General features: G+C 39.6%; 1 protein-coding gene across 1 annotated transcript in view; it reads left to right on the top strand.

The window, feature by feature from the left end:
* The window catches only part of DOC2B (double C2 domain beta), a 2,257,420-nt gene that overhangs the window by 438,469 nt on the left and 1,806,159 nt on the right, over nt 1-12,792 (top strand). The gene's annotated exons all lie outside the window — the stretch shown is intronic.

Here is a 12,792-nt window from a genome sequence, read left to right as displayed (position 1 = left end):
TATGTCAGAATGTCCACATCTATTGGCCAATATCTCTGCTGTAGTCCACAGCAGCATTATGTGCTTGCAGCGGTACTGTGCTATGATGTCCTTAGGATGTCTGTCAGGAGCCAATGACGCACATGTGAAAAGCAGATGTGACCTCCCACACACACCATGTCTATGAAGACAATCCCTGTTACAGTAGCAATAGTCTACTAATATACCCACTATACATACCTGACATCCCCTTGCACTATGAAGTTGGGACTATAGGGGCTGAGGTAGGGCTACACCCCATGTTCAGGACATATGGTGAATATATATGTGCATATGATTATCCAGATATCTATATAGATAATTACACATGTACATATCGACAGATATAGATGGGTGTGTATACGTGCATAGATATGCATATACACACCCAGATATATACATATCCAGAGCATTATATGTCTACACATATACAGATAGTGATACATATGCACATATACATATACCACACTGCCATTCCTGCCAGCAGTCCACTGCTGTTGTATCCCCCACACATACGATGGAGCTGGGGCCATATAAGTGTGGGCTTCACCAACACAATACATGTGCACCCATATGCACTCCAGAGGTCAGTGTATGTAACAGTGGTATATGGCCCTGTATTATTAAGTCTGGGGGGGTGCACCATACATAACCTCGGCTGTTACAAAATGTGGGGGTATCAGGGGTGAGCTGCCTTAAGGTATCTGGATGTACAGTACCATACATTTCACCTATCTTGACATTACTTACATAAAGTGGGTTACTGCAGGCCTACTGCCTCCTTCCATACAGACTGTTCTGTTTGCCAGTGTGCCTGTAATGGTGTCAGTTATGCCTTGTTATGTAACAGTTACATCCCATTTGGTCAACTGAAGTCTTTACCACCTAGTGATTGTGTACAGGGTGTAGATAGAAGCTGCTGGAATATACACCTGCATCACTTACTGTTGATTTTGTGTTATCCTGTGGCCCAGTCTGTCTTCACCGTTGTACGATTTGGAGGGCTTGGTCTGGACAGCAACAGTTGTGGACCTTTCCAGACTACTGTATTAGTATAACTGTTTCACAGTTTCATTACTCTGTTGATATGGATGTCAGTGTATGAACACCTATGTGACATGACATATACATGTGTAATAGTACAGAAATAAAGGTTTTCCATTTCTGCAAACCTGTTTGTGGTGTTTTATCCTGTGGCCTCTCTGTGGGTATATGTTGCTGGCACCAAATGTCATTTGTATGGGTGGCTCATCCAGTGTCCAGTTATTAGGGTGTTAACTGTAGGCATAATGGCTGTTCCATATTGTGTGCACCTACTATATAAGTATCTTACTGTACATATCTCTGCGAGTGTATGTGTAGTCACATATATATCTAGCAATAAATCAAAAACTGCTACCCAAATGTGAGAACTCCTGTATAAAAATACAAAAACAATAGTACAAAAAACCAGGAGAACAAAACAACAGTTTTCTCCCACATCTTTTTCAAGGTTGGGCCCACGTACTCCTCCTCTAACATTCTTCTCTTTTGTCTCCCCCTGTTCGTGGATCTGTCCCTTCCTCCCCTCCTGAACTCTTGTATGGGGAAAGGGGCAGGTCCATCTACCGCTGATGGTTTCTGACCAGACAAACTATTGGTCTTCTTCCTAACCGAGCTGGACAGGGCAGAATATTTGTATCTACATCCAACTCCAACCGGTCAGTATTGGCATCTTCACTAGAACATTCAACAATCGACGCTACAACCTGAGGTTGTGAGGTATCACTCATAATACCCTCATTATGTAATAAAGCTGTAGTAGCAACACTATTCCCAACATTACAGTGTGATAAAACACTCCCTGTCACAGATAACATCTCACTAGCAAGACTCCCATTATTAGCAACTTTAGTTACACTTTTTGTTTTCAACACATTTGGAACAGTTTTATCAAGTCCGTTTCTTTCAAAGTCTGTCCTCGGCCAAGTAAAGACATGGCCGTCCCTGAAATCAGTGGTGTCTCTATGAATCTTGCTCTGCTTCTGTTCAAGCTGTGTGAGCTGTGTGAGATGTGGGAGATAACCACAAATTGTTAGTTTGGAACATTTCCCATAGACCCTTGGATAAGGATGAAATTGAAGTTCTAGATAGGGGCTTGACATTTATACCGTCCGTCAAAAGTGATATCACTGACTCAGTTATGGACGTGAAGTTGTTTGCCCGTAATCTGCAATTAAAATTTGACTTTGGTAACAGTGAACAAATAAATCAGAGTCGGACTCTAAGAAAACCAAATGAATATGTTCCCAGATTACATCCGTTAATTGATGTGTTTTCCCAGTTAGTAGAGGAAGATCTACATAAAAACAGTTTTAACAACAGACACAGGAAAAGGTATGGTAATTTAAACCCGAGGCTGAGAACAGCTTTAAAGATGTTAAGAAGTGACCGTAATGTGATCATTAGACCAGCAGACAAAGGGGGACTGGTGGTGGTGATGAATAATAGTGACTATGTTGAGAGTATGGAGAATATGCTGATACTCCCAGTTTTATGATCGGATATTATCCAGCCATGTGGAAAAGTGTATTAACGAGGTCTCCATCTCCTTGATGGGCTTAGTTAGTAATGGGATGATTAATGACCAGTTATATGGATTTTTTTCTGGTTAAAAATCCAATAATTCCAAGTATTCAGGGTATGCCCAAAATCCATAAACATCCTTCCCATCCACCGATGAGACCCATTGTTGCAGGGCGAGGTTGGGCAACTGAGCCCATCTCCCTGTATTTGGAATGTAGACTTAGACCAGTTGCCAATACATATGGTCACATCTTAAAATATACTAAACAATTTCTTTTGATGTTATATGACAATATGTCATCTTTACCTGTAGATCTGCCATACTGGCTAGTCACCTTGGATGTTCAATCATTATTTACTATGATTCCCAACCATGAAGGCATTGAATGTGTACGCAGGTGTTTGGAATTAGACTCAAACGTTTTAGCATCTTCTATAGACACCCTATGTGGGCTATTGAATATAGTGTTGACCCATAACATTTTCACATTTAATAACAAGACTTACATTCAGAAAGATGGCATAGCTATGGGCACTTCATGTCCCAATAGCTACGCCAATCTAGTGATGGCAGATTGGGAGAGGTGTAGTCTATTTAAACTGGAGAGCTTCAAGAAACATGTTAGGTTTTATGTAAGGTTTGTAGATGACCTTTTTATGGAGTGGACAGCAAATAAACAGGACCTGGATAATTTTTTAGGACAGGTTAATTTCCTGGTACCATACCTAAAATTTACCATGAGTGCTTCACTGGCATCAATTCTATTTTTGGATGTATTTATTGAGAGACTTCCATGTGGACTATTGTACACAGGGGTCTATCGTAAATCATGTTATAGAAATTCTTTATTACACAGGGGCAGCATGCATCCTAACTTTGTTTTTAGGAATATAGTGAGAGGACAGGTGATGCGGGTTTCCCACCTTAATCCTACTGAACTTGGTTTTCATAATGAGTTGACAAACCTCCATGACCAATAGCTTGACAGGGCTTATAGTATAGAAGAGATTAGAAAAGGCTTCAGTGGAGTGGACGCACTGAGGAGAGATTGAGCAGCACCGTATTTTATGAGCAGGGATGCTATGACAACACACAGTGACAGTGTAGTAGAGAGGACAATGAAACTCAAGGATAGTACTAGGGTCTCTATCTATTATACACAGGATGTTAATGAGATTAGAAATATCTACTTTAAGCATTGGGGTATTCTTACTGTCGACCCAGTGATTCGTGACATTGTGGGTGATATGCCCAGGTTTGTTTATAAGAATCGTATGAACCTTCATAGGATTTTATGTTACCCCAATGGAAATAATCATGATATATACAAGTTTAAATCCATTACTAGACCTTGTAGGAAATGTAATTTTTGTTGCTTTATAGATAGCACTGCAACTTTTGTACACCTTCTGAGTCAACAGTGCTTCCATTTTTATGCTGAGGCCAATTGTAATACGTAGCATATAGTTTATTTAGCTCGCTGTATGACTTGCCCAGCTTTTTACATGGACAAGACAGACAGAAGGCTTCGAGACAGGGTTAGAGAGCATGTATACAATATTCGTATTAGATCTGATAGGAATGCCCTTTCCAAGCATGTCATGGAGACATCTAACAGCATGCTTTTAAGTTTCTTGTTATACAAGTGAACTCACCCTCTATAAGAAGGGGTGATGTGATCAATTTTACTGAACAGTGTGAAGCCAAATGGATTGTTAGGTTGAGGGCAGATAAGGAGCCAGGTCTGAACGATAGAGTACCCGTTAGACCTATGTTAAAAGGCAGGCGAATTAGGATTTAGTTTTTATATCTATCTATATATATATATATATATATATATATATATATATATATATATATATTGTATATAATAGATTTGCATTATTTATGTATTTTAATAATATTGTCTTGCATCTTTAGTTTAGTTAAGTTTTTAATATATTTTTAGAGGTATTGGATCAGCCTTATACTGTTTATGATGTTTAATTAATGAGCATGCATTGACTAAGAACTACTTGCTCTTTAATTAATTGTTGACTAATTAATTGGAATACAGGAAATGATGTCAGCTCTACAGTATAAATAGTTTATTTTAAAAGTATTGTTTTATATTGGCTTGAAGAAGCCCAGTCGGGTGAAAGCGCTTGCCATTTTTTATTTACTTGTTGAATAAATCTATCTTTTGCATCAAATGAGGATTACTTTGTGCCTACATATGTGAGACTGCATTTATTTATCGGTGAAGTAAAAACTGCCTGTTTTGTACTTCGGCTCAGCCTGGTGAAGTGTATACTGCTTGCTGTGCATTTTGGTTCAGTACGGAGATCATTCAATGTGGATCCTGTTCTGTCATTTTGTACATATATATCTAGGCTTACCTTTAAAAGGGCGAACAGAACATTTCTGAAAGGCAGTCTGCAAAGTTTGCAAATGCCGAACGGAAAAAGGTTCGAATGTGCACTGAGCGAATGCACAGTGAGATTCACTCATTGCACATTCGACATTCTGGGGCAGATTGCACTATAGTGGGGATCAGGAAATGGGTCCTTTCCCCACTGTAGTGCGATCTTGGAGTTAGAATAATAAAGTAGGGGGGTGGCAGGCACAGCCCCCCACATGGGGGGCTTTACACTTGTTTTTTTTTCTTCGACATTAATGTTCGAAAAACAGCAAATCTGCTTTTCGATTTGCTGTTTTTTGAACAGTAAGGACTGTCGACATTTACAGTTTCGTGGTTTCAAGTTGCTCATATGAGCACTCGAACCAGTGTGATCCGCAGTTTTAAAGGTAAACCGTATATATATATATATATATATATATATATATATATATATATATATATATGTGTGTGTGTGTGTGTATATCTCTATCTGCATAAATGTGTCTGTGTATATGTATTCTAGGGATGTTGATAGCTTCCACATTTTATATTTCCAATGGGAGCCAGACTGTACTGCATGATATGTTACCAATACTAGCCTGACATTATACAGGTGGGATGTAGTACTGTTAACATCTTGTGCCCATGTCACGTCATGACCTGGTTATGGGATCTGCAACACTTGGTAGTGTATTGCAGGGCGGATGTGTTTGGCTGTGGGGGAGTGGGTATACCTATTCATACAAGATGTATATCTTTTGGGGCCACTCAACCCCATTAATGGTGCATGTGGACATATATGATTTAATTAATCTCCCATTGAGATCTATACATCTATGTCCATATATACCTATATGGATATATATATATATATATATATATATATATATATATATATACACACATATATACATATATGTATATATATATATATATATATATATATATATATATATATATATATATATATATTTATATATATATATATATATATATATATATATATATATATATATATATATATATATCTGCTTACATATATGTAACTTGCTGTGTATATGTAGACATATAGGTGTAGACATATATATATGTGTTGATGTAGGCATTTGCATGAATATATGTTCATATATATTTTTATATATATATATATATATATATATATATATATATATATATATATATATATATATAGATATGTTGTATCTGTTTAGATATTAATATATCTACATACACACATACATCTAAATGTTGGACTACATTCTCTGTACTGTTTAATGACTGGGCTGGCTGATATGTTTTTGAAATCATTAGCATTATGTATATCTGACATGGCTTAGTGGTAAATCATTTTGTCTATAGTGTACAGGGTCCTGTGTCTGAGCCTTGCAGAGGCTGTTTATTTTGTTGCTGGGCAAAACATGGGCCGTTGGATACAGAGTGATTAAGGCATTTTAAAGCAGTTGTAAGCAAGTTTGTGCAGGTTTGCACGGAGGTAAGCACTGCTAACGTCTGGTTACAGTTTCTTATACTCAGCTTCTAAATTGCTTTATCAGTATAGGCATTGCTTACCCCTGTGCAAACAGGCTTAGACCCGCTTACTGCTGCTTAAAAGTGCTTACTCCCACTTACCCCCATGCTAATTTCTTTAAAAGGAAAGAAAAATGGGGCACAAAGAGGGAAAGACAGTAGAGAAAATAGCTAGGGTTGTGCAGGAAGGGTGTAGGGAAGGTCCATAGCTGACCATTACTTCTACAGCAACAGATGTGCATATACACAGACTTTGGAGGTAGATTTGGACACTCAAACCCCTGGGAGAGGGGTGAGGACAACAATAATAAGTTGTGATGCCAATTAGACCGGATTACATGTGTCCAGTAGACACGTGTGAAATGGACAGCTATGTACGGGGCAAGATTTTTTTGCAGGAACTTGCCCTTTTTTTTTCTTTTTTTAGGTGAGAGTGGGATACTGAGGAGGGGTAGTAGGTATATTTGGGGAGGTAGGTTGGGTAGGTTAACAGACAAGACACACAAGATGCATACAGGGGCGGTATATGACACATTGGGGGGTAAACACCTTGATGGAGAGGGGTGTTGTGATATCAGAAGCCCACAAGCCCCCTAGTGGTAACAGTGGGACTGAGGTCCCCACCCATGGGCAGTCACCACTGCACTTTCACAGCCCCGAAGGTGGCTGTGCTGGGGGCTGAGCCACAGAGCCAGGATGACTCTCTAATCGTGACACACGGCCTTAGAGCTGGTGTAGAAGATCACCAAACTGCTCGTTGATCACTCTACGCACCACAACCCCAACCTGGTGACGGGTGACAGGTGCCTGTCCACACCCACTCCCGGGGGGGGGCACCCCATCCCCTGAGGCAGTTCCACCCAAAGGTGGTGCAGGACCAATGGACCGGGAGGTCTGGGGTTGGGCCCCAGACATGCTGGTGCCCAGTGCCACATCCAGCTGAAGTGGGACAGGTGGGTTCGCTGGAACTGGCCTTCCCAAGTGTGCTATAGTGTTTAGATTTCATCATCATATATGGGTTAGTAATAGTCAGCACATTTCAGGGTGAGGTATAACAGCATGCATAGATATTCCCATTCACCAAGACACCAGATACAGAACAGTTGCATAGCAAACAAAACACATGCATATATGGGACCACAGTGATAATAAGAACAGCATGCAGGTACGTTGATGGCACCATGCCAACAATGTTGGAATAATTCAATATGGCACATGCATGGGAACCATTAAAATATTTATCAAACAATTGGACATTATCAGAGTCATTACATACCAGTTGGGGTGGGTATGTTGATTATTGTTGGAGATAAGGTGAGGGGAGAAAGATTTCAATTAACAAGTAGTATATTCCTGTAGTCCACTTTACTTATCTGTGCTGTTGTCATAGCTGTTATCTGTGCCTTACAAGTCTTACTACACTACCCTATAGCCTTATTTTGGGCAGTGATATGGCTGTCGTCATCATTACACATGAACCGGTTTTATCTGCTACACCTCTTACCTGGTATACCTGTGGAGGAAATGTTTGTTAACACTAACTAACTGTTTGTACACATACGCCCAAATTCTAAGTTGATGTTTTGCACTATGCTATCCAACTCTTTCTGCACAGACTCTGGCCATGTATTGACCACATGTTGGTGTACCTGGATATATCTAGAATATTGCCTTCTTCCACCTTTAGTGACCTGACACATACATATACATGCTTTCCCACACAGTTATATTATGTAGCACAGTGTGGGTGACAGTGACCAGTGATACTTTATTATTCAGAGAAACTGCAACACTCACAATCCCCTACAGTACCAGGGTGGAGAGTACCAGTACAAGTTATATTGGTCTGTATTTCTCAGCACAGTGTTCGTATCCAACGTACCTGTGGGAGCAATGTTTGTTAGCACTACCTGACTGTTGCCACACAAAGTTCCAGATTACACATTAGTATTATGCACATACATCTCACTCTGTTACGGTACACACACAGGTCACAGCTTGACAACGTGGGAGTGTAGATAGGACATATTTGGAATATTACTCTCCTAACAGTTTTGGGGGTTGCTACAGTGGCAGGTGTGTTCTCATGATGGTTGACAATCATTTGTATTCCCTGTTTGCTGGCTACACATCTGGGATCATCCCACAGACTTACCAGGGGGACAGGCAGCAGATATGGGCACACATACTGGACATTCTGGCCTCATGTGTACAGTTGTGGGGTATGAATCTGTATGCAGTCTAATTCCACTCCCAGCTTTAGATCATGGCTGTGTCTGCTGCAACTTGAACACTGTCCGTCACAGTTGTGTCTGCTATATTGATATTGCTGTATATCTCCAATCTGCTTTCTGTCTTCTTAATCCCCTGTGCTTATGCATTCTGACCTTGTATAACAACACATTCATACAGATTTCCTAGACAGTTATATGTTGTAGGACAGTGTGGGCGACAGTGATGTGTAATACCTCATTATTCTGAGCAACTACATATCATTCCTGTACTTCTGGGCACAGTGTTGGTATCTGACAGACCTGTTGGAGGAATGTTTATTAACACTACCTGAATGTTCCCACACACAGTACCAGGTCCCACATTACTATTATGCACATACATCTCACTCTGTTACTGTACACACTCTGACCACAGCTTAAAAAGTTGAGGTGTAAATGGGACATATTTGGCTTCTTAGCCACATAAGGCATTGGGGAGTTACTAGTGTGCCAGGTTTCTTGTCATAGATGTGTGTCAATCAGTTGTATTTCCTGTTTGCTGCCTATACGTCTGGGATCATCCCACTGGTTTCCCAGGGGGACAGGTTGATAGGCAATAGATATGAGCCACTTTCATAGACATTCTGGACATATCTGTACAGTTGTGGGGTATGATTCTGTATGCAGACTACTACCACTGGCAGGATTCAAACCGTGCCTGTGTGTGCTAAAAAAACAACAATTTACATCTCAGTTGCATGTGCTATTCAGTTTTTGTTGTCTTCATTTTCCCTATTTACTGTCCATGTGTCTCTCAGTTGTACTAAATGGCCTCTGGGGATTACACCTGTCATATACAGGCATTCCTACACATTCAATTTATGGTGCATGGTGTGGGTAACAGTGCTTAATATCACAGTACTATTACATGATTGCAAATCTACATTACCATATGATACCAGAATATACACATGCAGTCCAGCAGTTAGACCTGTTTTGTCAGGTAATTACACTTTTATTGACATACAAACATTATGAGACTCTTCCTGCCATATTCTCTAGTGTATGCAGTACTTGCCTTGAACAATACAGATTTTATACTAGCAATTAATTTACTACTACTTTATTTTTATTTCCTATGAAAGTAAAAGCATGAGTATTACTGACCTGCCTTGTGTTGCAACCACACCTGGAGGCTGATGTGGGCCTCCTGGTTCGCGGCCCACTCCATTGCAGCTGTGGGGGACATACGAGGAATAGTTAGCCATACCTATCCATGATATACCGGAGCTGGCAATTATTACACACATACTGGGGTGATACTTACACACATCTGGAATATCCCCTGATGCTCTAGCCTCTTTTAGCCACTCCTACAAGAGGTCCCCCTTCTGCCACTTCAGGTCGGCATAGTGGTGCCTGACCTGCTCACCAGTTCGGGGTATGCCAGTGGCACTGGTGAGGTTGCGATTGAGATGGTCCCAGGCCTCTGCCTTATATTGGGAGCCCTGGCACTGGCCGTGCAGCAATCTTTGTGCATGGCCTTTAAGTAGGAGTCCTGCCATGACCTTGGCCTCCTGGATGCACCAGTGCTGCACCTGGAAGCGCACTCCTTCTCCCCTTACTGCCATAGTGCCTGCAAGGAAAAGCTACAAATAGTTATGAGATGTATTCCCGCCTCTTGGGTTTAAGTAGGGCCAAATTCCCACACTTTTCCGTGATTGGCCGGTTTTGAAAAAGGGGCAAACCTGCTTACCTAAGGTTGGCATTGTTTAAAGTAGTTTACCACTGGGCACAATGAGTTAGCTGGTCTACACATTGCTCACACCTCCTAAGCTGGCCTGTGCAATGCTTAGCATTGCTTACATTAGACTTTTATTATAATGCCTTTTTGGCATTGTGTCATTATTCATTACACCATATATGTATGCCTGGTATCCATGATTAATGTGTACATACACTCTGTGGGGTCCTTGTGTTTTATTGGGGCTTCAACACTCTGTTACAATTACTCCTCACAGGTTCAGTTTGTTTATACTATGGTGAGGAATTGTTTGCTACTACCTCATTTTTCTGTACTTCTGTGATGGCTTGGTGTATAACTACTGGGACTATAATGTATAGGGTCCTGGGTTCGAGACCTGCATGGCTGTTTATTTTTTTGATGGGCAGAATAAGGGCCATTGGATACAGTGTGATTAAGGCACTTTTGAACAGTTGTAAGCATGTTTGCACAACGGAAAGCACTGCTAACCTGCTGTTACATCTGCTTACAGAGAATTAGCTTCAGAATTGCTTAGCCAGTGTAGGAATTGCTTACCGCTGCACAAATGGGGTTACTAGTGCTTATATATGCTTACAACTGCTTATTGGTGCTTAGACATGCTTACTAGTGCCTTATTCATTATGACACTGACACCTCACATGTACATTTACTGCAGTACTCCAGTTCATAAATCTATGTTATTTAGTGGGTTATGCAACAAAAATATTGGTCATAACGTGCTTTGCCATGTAAAACTGAATGTGCTGCAGTGGGACTCGAACCGGGAATGCCTGCTTGTAAGACGAATGATCTGCCCACTACATTATTGCTGTGCTGCTTCATTTGCATATATCTTCCTTGTTATCCTCTTCAGCCTTTTAAGCTGCTTTAACCGTAGCTAAGCGATGGGCACACCCACACATCTACGGTTAGCTGTAATCGGATTAAAAAAAAAATAAAAGGTTTCTTCATTTTATTTCTATATTCTGTTGCTGTTATACACAAGGAGGACTGTTGGTGGGGATATGAGTTCACCTGTGAGCGGTCTCACTCATTGCATTCCCCTTTCTGCTATTCTACATTGTGGGGGTGTGTTTATTCTTAGAGTTCTGCTCTCAGACATGCCCCTTGCACTCTTACACACTCCGTGTAAGTCTAGGAGCTCGGGCAGCATGCATCATTAATATGCATGGCGTGCTGCTGTCCTGCTCCTAAACGGTCGCTTCCATGCAGGACTAAGCTAGTCCTGCATGGAAGATTAGCAAATCCGGGGGATGGTTTATGTATAAATAGAGATAAAAGTAAAGGATTTGGATTTATGGGAAAGATAGAAGATAGTAGGTATTCAGTTTAACGATGAAGTTATGGATATATTGGGAATAACATTTGGCTAAGGAAGACAGTGGGAGAAAATCTAGCAAAAGTTGAAATATATATGTATGTTTTGGAAATCATATAAACTGTCATATAAATATATAGCTAATAAATGTTTGATTTTTCTAGGCAGATTAGCCAATTTAACAAGTGTGTATATGATCCTAAGTATGACAAAGAAATAATGAGTTTTGTATTTTCTTTTAAATGGGAATCTAGGTTAAATCCAGTTAGAAGAGGGATTTTGTATGTTAAGGAAGAGGATGGGGGACTGGGGTTAATTAATCCAATTGTTCATGCAGCTTTCCTGAATTTATATAGAGTTTTGGTAGGAATTAAAATAGAGAATATGAACTTAATAGACCATATACTGAATGATAAATATAATTATTTGTGAAAAAAATAAATATAGGGAAAAATTAAAAAAAAATCATATAAATGAAAATATGAAAGAATATCAAAACAATGTTTATGGGAATTAAATATATATGATGATGAAAAAATAGGAAAGAATGGTATGTGAATATAATGAATGAATATCATTATGTCTTCCCATGGAAACATTTGGAGATTAAAAAAGAAATGCTATTAAAATAAGATTTATATGATGTAAGAAAATATATGAATGTAGAGAATTTTTGGGGAGACTGACAATAGGAAGATTACCTGTTAAGGCTAATATTCCTTATAAGAAAATACAGGAAAGAGTGTGTAATTATTGTGGGGAGGTTGAAACAATGAAATGTGTTTGTGGTCTTGAAATGTTCTAGAGTAAAGAATTTATGGGAAAACGTGAACATAAGTTATTGAAAGGTTTCAAAAAGGTTGAAGATTTGAACATGAATATGTTGAATATGGGTACTATAGTAATAAAAAATGAAAAGAGGTTAAGAAAATCAGTATGGAATATTCTACATTTTATGGATAATATGGAATGAAATACTTAATG

The sequence above is a fragment of the Protopterus annectens genome, chromosome 13.part0 (genome assembly GCF_019279795.1).
Source record: "Protopterus annectens isolate FY-2018-M chromosome 13.part0, PAN1.0, whole genome shotgun sequence".
Taxonomy (NCBI): Eukaryota; Metazoa; Chordata; order Ceratodontiformes; family Protopteridae; genus Protopterus; species Protopterus annectens.
This window is presented reverse-complemented; position numbering and strand designations above follow the sequence as displayed.